Source organism: Aphis gossypii, chromosome 1 (genome assembly GCF_020184175.1).
Source record: "Aphis gossypii isolate Hap1 chromosome 1, ASM2018417v2, whole genome shotgun sequence".
NCBI classification, from domain to species: domain Eukaryota; kingdom Metazoa; phylum Arthropoda; class Insecta; order Hemiptera; family Aphididae; genus Aphis; species Aphis gossypii.
Window position 1 is genome coordinate 11,060,929 of NC_065530.1, and position 18,727 is coordinate 11,079,655.

Genomic DNA, 18,727 nt, shown 5'->3' on the forward strand with positions numbered 1-18,727 from the left:
GGTTTTCGGTTTTGTTTTTCTTTCGCGCGAACGCCCGGCGCGCAGACGAATAAATTGTCAAAGTCTCTCGTCTCTAATCCGGCCGCGGACGTACGTTCGGTATAAATAACGAGATACAGACGCGCGCGTGTTCCGTCTTTTTGTATACAATACGTACAGGCACATATATATATATATCCGATAATAATACGAGATTGGCGTGGTCCATATACACGACACGTTGCAGTGATACTGTATGATATACGCAAGCATTAAGCGTATATATACATATATATAATAGCGTGTGTGATTAATAAATCGTTTTGAACGTTTAAAAACCGTGTACGATTATATTGCTGCGGAGCCGTCGCGCAAAACAAACATTCGAACGTAATTATAATATTTCATCGGAAAGACGCTGCGGCGGTGACGCCTATATAATAATATGTATAATATGCGATTTCACTGTGCGGCCGAAGAGACTGCGTTTGTAAATATCGTGTGTACTGCAATCGTCTTTGAAATTCGTTAAATTGTTTAACGGTGACTTTTCGTACGAAATAATTTTCAAATAATATAATATGCGCACAGACATTTTTTTACAAAGTATAACAATAATAGCGATAATGATCCCGGCGGCGCGGCGTTTAAATCGCGAATACACGGCGGACTGCTGCGGCGTTCTGCGGATGCCAAACAATCTATTATAATATTCATGAAATACCAACGAACCTTCTCGAAAAATGTAATCGTTCCTAAATATTTTTATACTACAAGCACAATGATACTGTGCACATGGACGAAGATTTTTTTCAACGCGTAACGTCCGATATAATTAACTAAAAGAAACTAAGTACTTCGAATCGTAAAATCGTTCAAAAAAAAAATTATTTATTACAATTACAATCCATTTAAACGATCTGAAAAAAAATACAAGACAGCTCTACAGCTGCGTATTTATAACGACTTCCTTATTCGTATGTAACTAATTCGCCTATAAAATAATATATACGACTACGTGTTGAGAGAATATCGAATACGAAAAATTATTTGTTATTTCGATATTATATCGCTGTTATATGTAAGCAAAAGTATATCGTATCTTATGTTGGTACTCGGTATTGTTTAATAATTATTAGTTAAATAATATTTAAGTTTAATCTATGCGTTAGTTGGATCTTTAAATTTTGATAAGTAAGTATTATAGATCATATGAAGTATTAATACATATAAGGTACATCTTTAAAGACGTAGAACCATCCTGATAAATATATGATAAACTTGAAATTATTGACTCATTTTATAAATCATTATTATTATTAAACTATTAAACAAAAATATGATAACTAATTGTAAATTAATAAGTACAAAAAAATATGATTTAAAACGTGAATTTAAAATAATGATATGAATAACAGTCTTTAATATCATTTGGAAATTGTCGTTTTTTAACGACATTGAAACCATTATATAGATAATATAATTATTATTTACAGTCACAATATTATATTTTAAACGATATACTGCAATACACTATAAATAGTTGTACACTATACATTTATACTTAAATTAATGCGGTGAGTTTGGTTGTTATCATTACTGCCGTTGAACCACACGAAGTAGACAACGGTGAAGGGGTATATTGTATTGGCGAGACGAGAGGAGGGAATATATATTGTATGGCGCATATATTATATATCATTGGGTTTTGTCTTATTCCATCGTCATGGCTGCCGCCGTATTTCGAAATACGGCCGGGTCATCGCCGAGAGGTAGGTGGGGTGGCTGTGTCGCGCAAAAATAAGGGATGTCTGCAGTACAAAGCGAATAATACGAAAGAGAAAACTGGAAAAAGAGAATATATACGTATATACATACGACGGACGGGATGAAAAAAATAAAAGAGGACAAAAACCCGACGCCGGTCTGGAGGAGGTATTGCAGCAGTGGTTGTGATGGCGGTGGATGCGCTGTATGGGATATACCGTTCGCCCTGCCATTCGTCTCGCGGAAAATGTTTTCAAAGACAACAAAAGCGCTCCTAAGCAATTAATAACCTCTCGTCTGTTTGTTTGTGTTGCATCGCAAAAGTTTTGGCCACGGGAAAACGGCACCGCCAGAAACAAAAGTAAGTACTCACACACACACACACACCCACACACCCACACACACCCACAATATAATATAATATATATATATATATACGTGTGTGTATACGAGTGAATTTATAAACGAATATAATATAATATATATACAGAGAGATAGATGTTTGAGCATCTGTGTGTGGGTCGCGGGGACGCGTGTGAACCACTTGCGGCGGCTGTGGTCCCGCGGGCGAGCGGCGGCAACGACAAATGGATTTACAAGCGGTTACAATATAAGGCGGCGGCGGCGGCGGAGGCGAGTGCGAGAGAAATATACTCGCGGGGCAGTGCGGGGACGACGACTAAATTTAGCGTTTTTCTTTTCAAAAAATTTTCCCGGGCGAAAAGGGGCCTAGTTAACCGTATTAGAAAAAAAACAATGCGTCGTCTTGATTTAACGCAACTGCGGCCGTCCGTCAAGTCGACCGCGCGTTTCAACACCTCACCCTGCGACGGCGGCCCTAACCTATCGTTTATACGCGTCGACAAATTATTGTTTCCACCGGGCGCGCGTGTATTATTACACTTATATACGTAGATGTATATATATATATATATACGTAACGCGTGTAAGTACGCGGCAATGATTAATGGTCTCCGGTGGCTTTAGACGCGACGTCGCTCTCCACCCTAACGAGACGATATTTGTCCGACAAGCTTTGGTTTTTTTTTCTCACTCCGTTCCTTCTCTCTCTCTCTCTCTCTTCGTTCTGTCGCCAGAAAAATATCGAAAATCGCTCGATGACGCGACGTGCACGCGTATATATATAGAGACCGTGATGTGTACCTACATATACGATAATATAATAATAATATACCTGTACACTCGACGACAAAAAGCCAAGTCGTCCGTACCAAAAATATACGCATTTTATAATATAAAATTATTTATTACACGAATTTTTATATAATATATTTGTATTCGATTATACATGACCTGCAGCAGCGCTATACACGCATTAATGGTTTTTTTTTTTACACTCGCAAAAAGGAAATTCTTATTTCTACGTTTTACGGTAAATATTTTGGCCGCCTGCAGCTTTTAGTGAATTAAAACAACAAAGTCGAAAAGAAAGTATTTTTTATTTTTACACTTTCGTTTTGAAGACTTAAAAAAAAAATAATAACTCAACTGAGTAAAAGAAATGTTATCTTTAAATATTGTAATAATTACTAATTATAATATTATATAGGTACATATACTTACATAAATTACATTTTGGTTTGTAATGAATTCATTAATAATTACTATGATATTTGGCGAAAATGATAGTATTATACATCTATTTTGAAAAGTTAATTTTCTATAAAAAAATAGCAAATAGGATCAGTTTTGTTTCAACTCGTAACTATATGCACCTAAATGTTTTGATTTTTAATTTTTTGTAGTTTGATTTTAAGGTTCAACTTCTATATAATAATTTGATGTCGATTGCTCTAATATGTCAATACAACAATTACAGATAATTGTATTTATCCGTCGCGTATAAGCAATGATTTGAATATTTGATGTATTACAGTGTTATACCCCGTTTGTGTGTAGTACTGTACAGTATATATTATATACATTTGTACACATCACAGTCAAACCGCAGACTGAAATTGAATACGATATTTCCGGTCTCTCGAAATATGGTCAAGATCTTTAACCCACATGATGATCGTGCAGATACTTATACCATAATGTTATGTTTGAAAACGATTTCCTGATCCACAACTATTGGTTTATAATTACGTATTCAACATTCGTGTATGTGTGTATGTTCGTTGTACGTATATATATATAGGAATGTTGTGCACACGAGAGTATACGATAGTATTATATTATATCTGCGCACACGTTTGATCGTCTATATATATTATAATAATAAATATACACCTCGTAGGCCCGGTATTCACTGCTCCTTAATAATATACATAATACATTAATATATACATCCTAACTCGATATAAGTGTTACCTTTTGTCCAGCGAAAGTGCGCGGGCTAAACTTTAACCGTACATAATATATATGCAGATTATATTTATATAGGTACCGAGTCCATATACCCGTGGAAGATAATAGCATAGAAATTAGGTCCATAGTATTGTATAATGTATATACTTACTGTATAATACATGAATAATATATTATGGTATTATGAATATATTAATAAATATTAACTTATTTATACATAAATGATAATGCTATAAAGTTATATGCTACATCCGACTATTGGTATTCTGCTCTTACTTATAAATATGGACATAATAATAATAATTTGTTTTTCATATTTTACATAAATATGTGACAAACATTTCAACTAGGCCGATTTTCCTATATTGACTTCTACAGATACAATATTTGTGTGTATGATACATTGGCAAAAAATTAATTTAACTAATATCTTGTTTTAAATTGTACTCATTTAATATGTAATTCATATGTGAAATTTATTTTTGTACACAATTACTTGAGAACCTAATTTTTTGATCTTGGCTATACTGTACCTACATGTTTTTAATTTTATTCTGCAGCTGGCGATTCTTGCTAGTCACCCAGGTCCCAGATAATATATATTATACACATACCATACACGTATAATTGTACATTATTTACGATATTATAATTTACAGTCATATACGTTAAGTCCATCATACGTGACATATATATATTATAATATTATTAAAATTAATGATAAACTAAATTTAAAACGTTCTTAATTGTACGTAGATACCTATTACATGTATTATAGAATTAACTGCATACCTACTAATATTTTATTCGTATTTCGCAATAATTGAAAAAAAAATAAAAAATAATTTTCCACAAGCTTTAGTCGTAGGTACAGCACGTTATAACATATTATACAATACTCACGCGTATATTATATACAATTACTGCAATATTTAAATAATAATAATTGTAACCGGATAAACGTATACCTAGGTATAATACGATGTCCCCCGTGTAACCACAGCTACCTCTTACATACCATAATAATAATAATAAGACGCATCGTGTACCAATAATACAAACACATAATAATATTATAAATATTATAGTATACGGTTACGATACACATGATGCGTGTGCTGTGCACGAGAAAAGGGGCCGTGTACACATATGAGATCGGTTACCATTTTATTTGCTTTGACGCCTGTGAAATTGGCCGTTTAAAAATATACGTAAAGATTATTATTATATACGCACTATATACGCTCCGGGGGATGATGTTTTCATTGTTTGCGCTCGCGTACGCGCGTGTGTGAGTATACCAATATAAATTCGCCGTCCCCCTCGGCCCCCTCCGGCTTCGACGACGGCTGTCGTGTGTACTTAGCTCCGCCGCATTAATCTAATGGCCGGTTTGTTATTTCAATCGGACATAATACGCACCTTATACGCCGCCGATATGCCATTTTTTTTCCCTTCCACTTCATTATCATTATACAGAAGAGTGTATTATATTTGTATTATGTGTGCTGTATATACGATACCGCAAAAACGATTTGAAAGAATAATTGTTGTTTTTTCGGGGTTTTTTTTTTTTTTGTCCCGAACAACGGCAATTTTACGCGTATTGTTAAATATATCTTCTTTTTCTTTTTTTTTTTCGTAATATATTACATTATAATATCATACCTATAATAATGTGTACGCTCGCCGAGTATATATATATAATGCAATTGTATTATAATAATATAATAATAACGCATTATTAGTGTATATATTATGCTTGCAACACAATGCAAAAATACGTCTTTTAATGTATACCTATATATTATATACACACATAATAATATCGTAGAAAATATTTCTCCACAAACGAACAGTGTTTATTTCAAATTAATAATAATTACCTATCAAATTTATATTTCGTAATTCCAATGCGTACGTCATGCCATGATTTACATTATACTGCACGTCTTTATACCGCGAGTGCATTACAAATTGAATCGACAATACGATAATGAAACATACCGATATACATTATATCTCCTTTACTCTTAAGTATTCATTTGAACAATATTATTACCTAACTATATAAAAATAATAGTATCTAGCTGTATAACTTGTGTCGTTAATTATAATAACTATAGATAGTAGATAGGTACTCAATAAGTCAGTAAGGATTTATACTTCACAAATGTACGATACACTTCGAAATCAGGACTGAAAATTATTATTTTTCAAATAATATCAGTATTATACGTATTCTTGTTTAATATTACAAACGCATAGAGCATAATAAGTAGTGTGTATGTAATATAAAAAAAACGTATAACAATATATAGGTAATATAATAGCAATTATATCTATAGACTGATAACCGCCCGGGTAGAAATATTTTCTGGTATAAAAGGCACATATTATAATAACTATATATAGGTACGTATGTGTTGAAATGAAATAAAATATGATTGACATCGAGTGCCTAACCAATACGTATGCGCGGGCACATAATAAGAATGTACGCGCAGCTGATTGCGGCCGTGTGAACTTTCGTTTCGGAGGTCCCTGGACCGGAGGCTGCAGAGATGTGCGCGCGCGCTCCTGCACACACACACGCTCGGGTATATATGTGTGTGTGTGTGTGCCTTAAATCCTACGAGTGGTGACGACAGTGTTACGAGACGGTGGCGGCGATGGGTCAAATTTGAATTTTATCGCCAGGGGGGGGGAGCCATTCTGCTGCAGTGGCGACGGCGGCAGCAGGTGACAATATATGGTGAAACATAATGAAATAACATAATGGCCACTCGAAATGACGTCCGAATCACCTTTATAATATTTAATATAATACAGCGTATACCGCGGTATATAGACAACTACCGCGGTGGTCTCCGACGTTTTTCTCTCTTCGCCACGTACCTATATACGCGTATTATACGGTGTTGTACGCACGCACAACAAGGCACATCATACTATTATTATTATTATTATTAAGTACACGATGAAATTCCACAGGGGATCAAGGCGGCGACGACGTGTTATTTTCGCCCTCGCCAGCTCATTGTCGTCGTCGCTGCATTTTTTTAACGAAAATCACCGTCCCTACGTAAACGTTTAATATAATAATAATATAGACCCTTTTCGTATTATACATATAGGTACGCAACAATATATGGGTATATATATAATCGCACGCCCGTTAGTTTTGCGGTCGTCCTCCACCCCCGCGCATCGCATACCCAAAAAATCGTAACATATATTATACATTTTATATTCTACCTCTTTACAGTACACACACGTAAACTATGGCCGTGTGCAGTGCGCCGGCCAAGTGTGGAAACGCTTTTTGTACACACACACACACACACACACACACGCACTGGCGATATCGCTTCTGAACCGAATAAAATTTAATCCTCCCCGTCTGCAGTGTACGCGGGTTGCACACGCTAATACGCCGTAGTCGTACCCTACATAAAAAGGCCACATGCGACGAATTTAATACTGATAATATGTAAGAATAATACACACGCTCGTATTATACACATACATATTATATTTGATATATATATTGTGTACACTTTATTATCGTGAGGGTATACGCGGATACATATATAATAATAAAGCAAGTATACATGTGCGTATATGTCTAACCTATACAGATAATAATAATAAAAAAATTACGCCACCCCGAACGGTATTGTACACGATACACACCCCTATAGGTACATTATCGTTACTGCAGTACAACGCCATCGCTGTACTACTAAAAAATGTAATATTACGTAGGTGTACTATACATATATAGGTACACATATATATATAGGTATATTTGCTATACACACGAACGCGACGACGAAGCGCATATTCCATTACGTTTATTGATTCGTGTACCTGCCGATAACTGCACCCGAGCGTGAGGCGCGTAACTAGACAATTAATTATATAATATAAATTATAATACACAAAGGAAAGTCCATCACGAATGTCATATTATTATATTATGTACAAACAATATTGTTAACTCTAATGCTCGCTTTAAACGGGGACCGAATCAATTTTATTGTTTTGTTTTACTTTCGATTTATTAAAACACAAACATTCAATCGTTGACAAATAAACTGGTACCTAAATTGAATTATTCGCAACAAATCTTCTAATTAAAGATGAAGTGTAACACGGAGTATATCATTAAATTCATTATCATCATTGAAAGTAGACGCATTGGCTGCCAAAAACGTATTCTTTAAAATAATATTATATCCCCTTAAAAACCGAGTTTTTAATTATTCAACAAAAAATGTAAAATTAATTTACAGTATTTAATATTTTAATGAGTGTGTTATATGATAACGTAATAAGTATAATATTATAACCATATTACTAGGTTGTAATTTCATTTACATATTTTTTTTTAGATTAAATCGATTTTTATTATACAATGAATATTTGCGTTTTTACATTATAATAATAACTTTATAGTTTATTCATTGCCAATAATTGCACTGTATACATTTCATAACGATATCCATAAAGGACAATAATAACATTATACTTTTGAAATCATTAATTTCAAAATAAAAGCCAATTAAAATAATTAAATGCAACGATATTCGTCTATTAAAACTCTGGGTCATATAATGCATTACTATTATGTATTAAATTCTATATAATACATACTTGTCCAATTACTGAATATCATATCATATCATTATGTGTAACTGTTGATTTAATAAATTATTAACAACAAATCACACACGTTTACAATAGATCTTTCACGTAAGTACTGCACTCGTCATATTATGTGTCTTATTTGTTTTCTTTTTTTTTTTTTTTTTGAGCGGCATACAATGTTGGGAGATGTCCAAATAAACGTTATATTAGTGGCCAAAATACACTTTTGACAAATAGTTGAAGATCAAAATTATACAGTTGAACTTCAGATGAGAAATATATACATAAGTACATATATGTTTTTTAGTAGTATCTAAAATTAAATTTAGAAACTAAGACTTTATTTTTTAAGTAGATTTTAAATTTCGAAAAAAATATTTACAAAAGTGCCCACTAATACAAATACATATTACATATATACAATGATTATGCATACATGTATCATTTTTACACCATCTGATAAAAATTACATGCTTATAAATATGAAATAAATAAAGAATAAAAGACAACAATGTTTTAAAATTAAATTACATAACAAAGTGGTAAAATTAATCCAAAATAAAAATATTTTCTCCAAGCAAAAATGTTTAATACTTAATATGTGTTAGTATTGTAATCTATACTATAAAAGTAAGTCCCGATTTTTTTTGACACGCATACAAATCCACGCCATTCATTGTGTCGTCACCAAATTTTTTACCGTTATACCTGACAGTTTGCTAGAGGTTTTAGTACCATTTTTGTTAGGGAACATGTCCAATACTTTGACAACGAAACATACCTATACATGTTCCTATAGCATTATAATAGTAGGTATGTGTATCTTTATTTTATTTATTTCGAAAAAGAAACATGATAAGTTAATTTTAATTTCGACGTACACGTATTATATTATATTATAATATATTAAAATAATTGTTTAAAGCGTATATAGTTATGCGATCGCCCACGACCCACCTCAGAATGTGTATGTAGAATCGACGATGAATCAATTATTATTGTCGACGTATAGGATATGTGATTACGGCTCGGTGCTTTGAATTGTCCTGCGGAGTTTGAAGTGTAGATCACTGCGTTCTAGCTACGACTGACATACTTAATCTTGACTCTTGAGTAGTTAAAATAGGTTAAAACGCATCTAATCATTATAATAATCAATAGAAAAGTAGTATAGTGAGTCAGTAGCGGGTTGATTGGCTGTATATGAAGTGAAAACCCATAGAATGCCACAGTGGCGGTTCTAGTAGTATTTTTTTGGTGAGGCAATATATATTTCAATCCCCCCCCCTCTTAAAAAAAATTAAACTTCACAATAAATGAAATTTAAAAACAAAAATAATTATAATTGTATATAATATATATACTAATAATATAATTACTTTATGTAGTAAATAAATAATGTAATAAATACTAGTTGATAAACAGAGCATTTTAAAATTTGGTAGTCCTAAAAAGAACTTTTTAAGTAGGTATGCCTGGTCCTGAAAAGGACTTTTTAAGTATGCCTAGTCCTGAAAAGGATTTTTTATGTATATTTAGTTCTGAAAAGGATCTTTTAAGTATGCTTATTTAGTTGTGGGTAAAACTATTAATTAAAAAAACAAAATATTTATGTTTTGTATGTTAAATTTATACTCCTATCTTTTTGACTAGCATATATTTGTATAATATCATTGTAAAACGACTCAGTTTCTTTAAGTTGATGAATTAGGGACTTTTCAATTGATAGCATTGAAAGAGAACTTAAACGAACTTGTGAAATACTATTCCGAGAACAAGTTTTAATTCTTTTGAGGCAAGAGAAACTTCTTTCATTTGATACACTAGTTGATGGTAGGGTTAAAATAAGAATAAATAATTTATAAGCTTCAGGTAAAATGTCTTTCAATGCATCTTGTTCAATAATTTTAACCATGTCATAAATGTGTAATAGATTTTGATATTTTATATCACTATATAAAACTTCCAATTCAGCTTTTAATGTGTTTATATTAGAAAATATATTAGAATAAGTTGATTTCAAATTATTTAAAGCATTTTCAGGAAATTTACTAGAATATTCATTAAATTTAGTTACATCAGCTAACTGTAAAAAAAGTAATTTATTTGTATCTTGAAATCTGGTATTTAATTGCATTAGAATATTATCAATTATTTCATAAAATAATGTTTTAAAATTTAATTGAATGTTAGATTCATTTCTAGTAGTTTTTGGAGGTTTTGTAAGAGAAACCGCTTGATTAAATAATTTTAAAAATTCAGTCTCATTTCTTTTTTTATTTATAAGATCATATGTTATATTTATTTTTCTCAAGCAAAATTCTACATCAAATGATTTATTTTGGAGTATGTTAAATAAATTATCAGTATATATAAATATGTTACTAAATACCAGTGCTAAAAAAGCAAATTCAAAAGTTTTTAAATTTTTTAAATGACCAATAGCACCACAAATGGATTCAGATGTCGATTTTGGATCTTTGCTAATAAAATCAAAAACATTTATAAACCCAGACCATTCATTAACTATTGTATGTAAAATTTTTGACCTAGAGGACCATCTAGTTTGAACAAATTGAGGAATTCTTTTCCCTACAATATTATCTACAACATTAGTACGTGAGGTAGAATTGTGAAAATAAGCAGCTACACCAGTAAGATTAGCAAAAAATATACGGCACTTAGCATTTATACTACAACCATGTTGCAATACCAAATTTAATCTGTGAGCTAGGCAGTGTGTAAATAAAGCATTAGGTGCAACTTCCTTAACTCTAGCCTGTAAACCTGTTAAGTGCCCAGACATTACACATGCCCCATCATAACATTGCCCAACTAATTTATTTTCTATATCAAACTCATAAAAAACAGAATTAACCAAATTAAATAAACCTTGAGCTGTATGGTCTTCACTAACATTATGAAAACCCAAGAAACGCTCAACTAATTCAGATTTATTTGTAACATATCTAATTATTATTGAACACTGTGTTTTTTGACTAATATCTGTAGTATCATCAATTTGAATAGAATAAAATTTACTTTCCCTGATTTCATTTCTTATATGGTTCATTAAATATTTAGAAATAGATAAAATTAAATCATTTTGTATGGACTTGGACAAACCTGAAAATATGTTTTTTATACTACTATAATGATTTTGTATTTCTTGAGAACACCTAATAATATGCATATCAAACAACTCTCTAAAATTCCCTTTATTTAATGAATCACTGCTTTCATCATGACCACGAAATGCTAACTCTTGTTTTCCCAAAAATAAAACCAAATCAATCAAGTGCTCCATAAATAAACGATTCAATCTCACATTTTCATTATAATTTTTTTTAAACAAATTACCATGCTCATTAACAATATCTAGTACAGTAAAACAATTTTTTTCTAAGTTTTTTAATCCTAAATGATTATGAATATGTTCTTTTGATGTTTGATGTATTTGTATACTCCTAGATAAATTTTTTAAATCATAATACCCAACAGTATTCCACACAGATTTAGTTTTACCTAATAACAAACATGGCCAACAAAACAATTTTTGAATATAATGACTTCCACATAACCAAGAGTGTTGTTGATATAATTTTGGATTAAATGACCTACAGAATACCTTACTTAGTTTTTTGTCAGGAGCCAAAGCTGACAACATCGGAATAGGTTTACCTGCTTTCAGTAAATCATTTTTATTATCAGAATTCCAACGTCGAAACGGCGTTTCCAACAACATGACTACCGCGTCTGTCACTGGATTCATAATTGAATTTGAATAGTTCTAATTTTTGATAAAAATATGATTTATCTATTCAGTAACCAGAGTAAAAAAGGTTTTATAAAGCACGGCAGCACTCGTACAAGCAATTTAAACGTACACGTTCACACAAGCGACGAAGCCGACGATTCAAACAAGACAGAAATCAGAAATAAAAGTTGATTTTACAACAGCATAATTATTAAGGCTGTTTCAATTGTCGGCTGTAACAATAACAACTGATAATGTGTTTTTACGTTGAACTACGGGCTGACCATAATACCAGTATACTGAATCTATTTTTAGTACTCATAGGCGATGATATTCGTGCCTCACGATGATCATTGCGCATGCGCAAGTCTACTTATTTAACTGTCGAGTGCATTTGCGTACATACGCTTGTGTGTGTAATTTACGTACAATACTACAAACGGCAGAGGCGGCGTTGGACGGTGCCTCCTAATGGTATCATCGAACATTGCCGGCGGCTGAAACACCAGCGTTTGTTTACGTAATAAATATTTCATGCATTTCTTATCGGTTGATTGCTATTTTTGATAATAAATACGAAATTATACACAATATAATAAATGTTAATTCATATTATTAAACTTGGTAAAAAATAATTTTTTCTCAAATAAAATCATAAATACATTAAAAATTACTTTCGAATAATGTATACTATATAAGTATTTTTATTTAAAAATTTTAGGTGAGGCGGCGCCTCACTTGCCTCACCCCCAAAACCGCCACTGGAATGCCATGCCTAGTGCTGTTGTTTAATAATGATTATTATTGCTATTCATTTAACGACGTTATAATATTATTATATTATAATATATGTATTTACCGGATATACAAATAATGATATTAATGTGAGAAGAAATTATTTTTGTTATCTATAAGTATATTTATGAGAATTTATAAAAACCCTTAATTATTATTATTTTGCGTAGCTATAAGGTATGTACACTTTATAGCATTTTATGATCGAAATAACTATAAGACAAAGAAACAACCCCACAATTTGCAAACAACTATCCCCGGGGGCGAAGCACGCTGGTGACAGCTAGTGTACTATAATATCAATATTATCAATACAACAATTATGAGTGATTATCATAACAGATAATTACGATAAAAAATAATATGTGCTATCGATTTCAGTCACTAAATCAAATTTACATAATATAATGGCTTAAAATTGATTGGAAAATTATTCAAATCAATTGAAACTTTTAAATTTTAACGTTGTCTTTATCTTTTATAAAAAACTGAAAAAACATTATTTTAAGATTAATTTTGGAATTAAAAATACCTAATTGCAATTATTTCGCTTAAAATCATTGTTTTAAGTTTAGCACCTTTTTATTATGCACTCTGCAGTTTAAACAATTATTATATTTATATGTTAATAAATTAATAAAAGTTATTTAATTTAAATGTTAACGAACAATATATACTGACAAAAAAGATAAAATGAATTTATCTTTTTTGGCCAAAATATCATATATAACCACAGGACGGAACAATAAAGCTTTTTTTTTCCGAAAAGGGTGTCGCCCCGTATTCCTTGAATAATCTAAACCATCTGTAGTATAATATGCATATAATAAACCTAAGCCTACATATATATTTAAATATAAATTATACTTTATGGCAAACTTTCAAAATATTTCGAATTTATTTCATCGGTTAAGTAAAATTACTGGTTTTTATGCTTTGGGTTAGCGGTTTTGTCTTCCAACTTCGCAACGTAAACATAATGCTAATTTCAACGTAGCAGCATTAAAGCCCTTCAAAGTCAACCGGGCGAATAGTTTTAAAGTCGGTTTTATGCATGAGGGAGAATATGGTGAAAAGTTTTATTCAAATTTCATCGTGATTTGAATAAAACGACGGTTTCGCCATATGTTTTATCAGATACTGATTTCGAATACAAATCACGATGTAGAATACATTGACGTAAATTTAAGGAATAACTACAAAAAATGGCGCATTTCCTGGCTTTTATACATATTATACGGATAAAAACATATTGATATAACCGACGCTAATACTTTCAATGTCAGATACTCAGATACATTATCTTTCAATGTTATTATGTTAATCGATATTAAATTATTAGTCAGTATCTGGTAGTATACGCTGAGGCATAAAAATTATTGTTGATACCGTTATCGATTGCCTAAATTACTAAGACGTCCGTTATACATCTTCCCAAAGGTACAGTATACAATATACATAGCACTGTAGTACTGCACCGCACAAACGTTTTTTTCTATTCTCTCAAATTATGATTTGCAATAAGTACACTATATAGCTTTAAAACCAGCACATTTGGTATTTTATTCAGAATTTATACTCTCTATACATGTATAATATACCTACACATAAAGCGATAGGTATTCTTTGAACAATACTTTTTACTTCAAAATCTATTAACGTTTTTGAAGATATTTTTTTACATAATTTACAATCAAAATAAAATAACATTTGACAAAATAAAAAATGTTTTTGTAGTTGGGTATAATTTTTAAGTTCTTACTTTTTAAAACAACAGCATACATCTTTAAATTTATATTTTGAAGAAAAATGAGTATTTCAATACATGAAAATTGAAATTTGGACGAGTCACTTTTGACTTTTGAGTTATAAATATTTAAGGTGTAGACGAGCGGAGTACCTATAAATAGTAGATCATAGTTTTGCAGGGTATCCCCGCAGTACTATTCCACTCCACTTATAGCCTAAAATATGCTAATACTTGTAACTCAAAAACTGCTTGTCCGAATTTCGATTTTTATATGAAAATATTTTCAAAAACGTTAATAGATTTCGAAATAACGAGCAGCAGTGTTCGACGATAAAAGAATCGGGCTGTACGCATAGCAACACCACTTCCCCGATAACCAGATAAACTGTTGAGATAAGTTTCACCAATACACTGCTCATCCGCCTCTGCAGCTGAAGTGTACAAGTGAAATACAATATTATAATATTATAACGTTCGACGACGCGCATATGGTGACGTCCGGAAGACATAAGATAACGCGACGATTTAACGCGTGAAACGTCATATAACAATATACATATAATAATCTTAAACCGAGTTAGAAACACGCGATGATATAATAATATAATTATTATTAATATATACGGTCATCGGTTGGTGGCATGACAATAATATTAATATTTCTGCGAGTGCTGTCTGCGTAAACGTGTGTCGCGGTCGGTTCGTGGTGAAAAGGGTTGTGCCCATTGTTGCCGTACATAACACACAATCGTATCCACTAACACAAACGCACGCAATAGTGTTATATTATTATGTGTATTGTGTGTGTATATAGTAGTTGCCGAGTGACAAAAACGAAAACGGCGGTGGCGGCGAGGGCGGCGACACGCAGTAGATATTGTGCGTAGAGTGAGCGGCGTCGGCGGCGCGCGAGTTCCCCGGTAATCCCTCGCCGAGTATAAAACGAGGTCTGCGTGCGGTCCCGCAGATAAACAAACGTACCCTGCCCGGGCGGCGGCGGGAGCACTATTATTTGCATATCAATTATCGGATACTCTTTTGCGCGCCACTCTCGCCCTTCGTTCTACTCTTCTACCCCCTCCCCCGCGCAAACCGCCCCCTCCGGACTATAAGCCTGTCGAGTCTCCCTCTCGTAAATTCTAATTGCGTACATATCATATATATACGCATATATACGCATATACGTACGTATATAATATGACGACGAAGACGAACCGCACCGTAAAATCGTTTGTGTACAAGGCGCTACGACTATAAAATATTATATATATATATATATATATATATAGGAGTAACTTGCTACTGCTGCTCATCGAGTTATTCATTTTTGCGAATTTTTCTCCTCCCTTTTACCCCGAGGCGAGCCGCTACTGTTGAGAAGTCAAACTGCGGTCAAACGATCCCTCGGTTGCAATATACTTATATCATACTTTCCAGTTCACAACCCTAACCCGTGCACCACCGTCAATTCAGCATTTTAGTCTCGTGACGTGATGTCGTTAGATTTCCCAGAGACGTTTTACGATTTTTCTAAAATGCACACTATACTCTCAGCCTTTGACCGTGAAATACGTAGTAGGTACAGCATACCATCGCACTCGACACTCAACGATGAATCTAACGATTCTAACATAGCAGCTGTTTTAAAGTTATGAGGTCAGTAGATTTTGTAGCAATAATAACCATATACTTAGATATTATTACATATTTAAACTATAACACATTTTATAGACTGAAAAATGCTAAAATATCTTCCTAACCGCAATGATAAATAATTGACAATAATGACTATTAGTAATTAAAAAAAAAAAAAATTGTGTTGGATTATTTCCCAAGGAGATCATAATATTTTACATCAAGTTTATTAGGACTTGTAATTTGTACCACCAATAGATACATTTAAGTATTAAGTATGTATGCCGAAATATAAAATATAAAATTTAATTTGAGTCACACCTAAATATTAATTTTGTATATCTACGCTAAAGTAAAAAACGGAATATATTATGCAATTTGTGAGAACTATGACGCACTTTAAATTTCAATCGTTGAAATGTATAAAATTGATTTACTAAGTTTTTAAAGCTCTTTAGCACTTGAATGTGAATAAATAACACGAACTATTAATGCATAAATAATCACCCCCATTTTCGATATTATTATATCACCATCATCATTGTCATAATATGGATAAAAACACCACTGCATAGAAATATAACAAAATAATAATACACGTAATATACCCAATATATCCAATATACCTAATCGATCATAAAATTGATTTTTGACTAATCAGTCGTATATATCATAATATTTACGTCATGACTTATATACCTACGTTTATTCACGATATAATACATTAATACACGATTGTTGTCTAAAATCTAACCATGTTTTAATTTTTTAAATATAATACGATTATAATAATACTTTTTTTATTTTTATTACATTTTTAGGGTTCCGTACCTCAAAAGAAAAAAACCGAACCCTTATTATTATAATATAGTCGATTAACTCGTCCGAGAAAGAAATGTAATGCTATGACGTGTATATGATGAACTAAGCATAATCGTGTGCATCACGTGTGCTACGATGATAGACGCGAATCGTTCACAGAGAAACGAAATAATTTTTCGGAATAACACATTTCCCATCGAATACAATTGTACATATGTATTTAGACATTCAGCAGAATAACACGTATGTAAGGGGTGAAGAGGAGTCTTGACAACCAAAACCTTATAGTGCGCGTAGGCGGGCGATATTTGCACACGGCATACCACCACATGTGTCTCTCACCGTACAACGCCTACCGGATATTGGATTTTTTTTTTTTTGGCATTTTGTAAATCGTCCTCTCGTCAGAAATAGCCCGAGGTACCTTTTTCTTTTTTTCTTTCCCCTCGATCGAGTGACCCTCTTCAACATCCCGACGAGTTTGACCGTTCGCCCCCGCGATTACCGGAGTTATTTTCGAGTACGTCAACAGGAAATGATGGATTCGTCGGTGGTATACTCATTATACTGTATTACACTTATTATATTTGTATACATATACATTGTACATGTTAGTTATTTACGAGCCGACATAAATTAAGGATATTATGTATGTGTTTTGTCTAAAGATAGTCGAATTTGTGTGGGATCGATTATGACCCTATATCAAATAAACAACTATTACCGAGAATTTCAACGGAAGTGCTGTATATTATAGAGAATATATTATACTTAGTAGATTGCAATGCATTGTTATTAAATGATTGATTAGTGTGCAATAGCAATTTAAATTATAAAACAATCACAATATTATAATTATCAAAAGGTTATTCAATAAAGTGTATTTTTTGAACTATTTATAATATTCCTAAAAGGTAAGTATTCATTATATTTTTATTGGTCAGTGCTAATTTTATCGATTTATGTACATTTTTAAGTACTCATTCAAAGTGATCAGAAGGATTTTAACTGCAATGTGATTACCGTTTATTGTTCTAACCAAGCCCGTTGATCTTAAAGTGAATATAATATTATATCGACGATAAAATATTATTGTTTATAAATACTGTTTTGTTTGTGAGATTGGTTTCGAAATTAACTTAATTGTTTTTATATTAATTTATGCATTATTATTACTTATACTTTTTAATTGTAAACTTCCGTATTTTGTTCTTGTTGTAAATTGTTTGTATTAA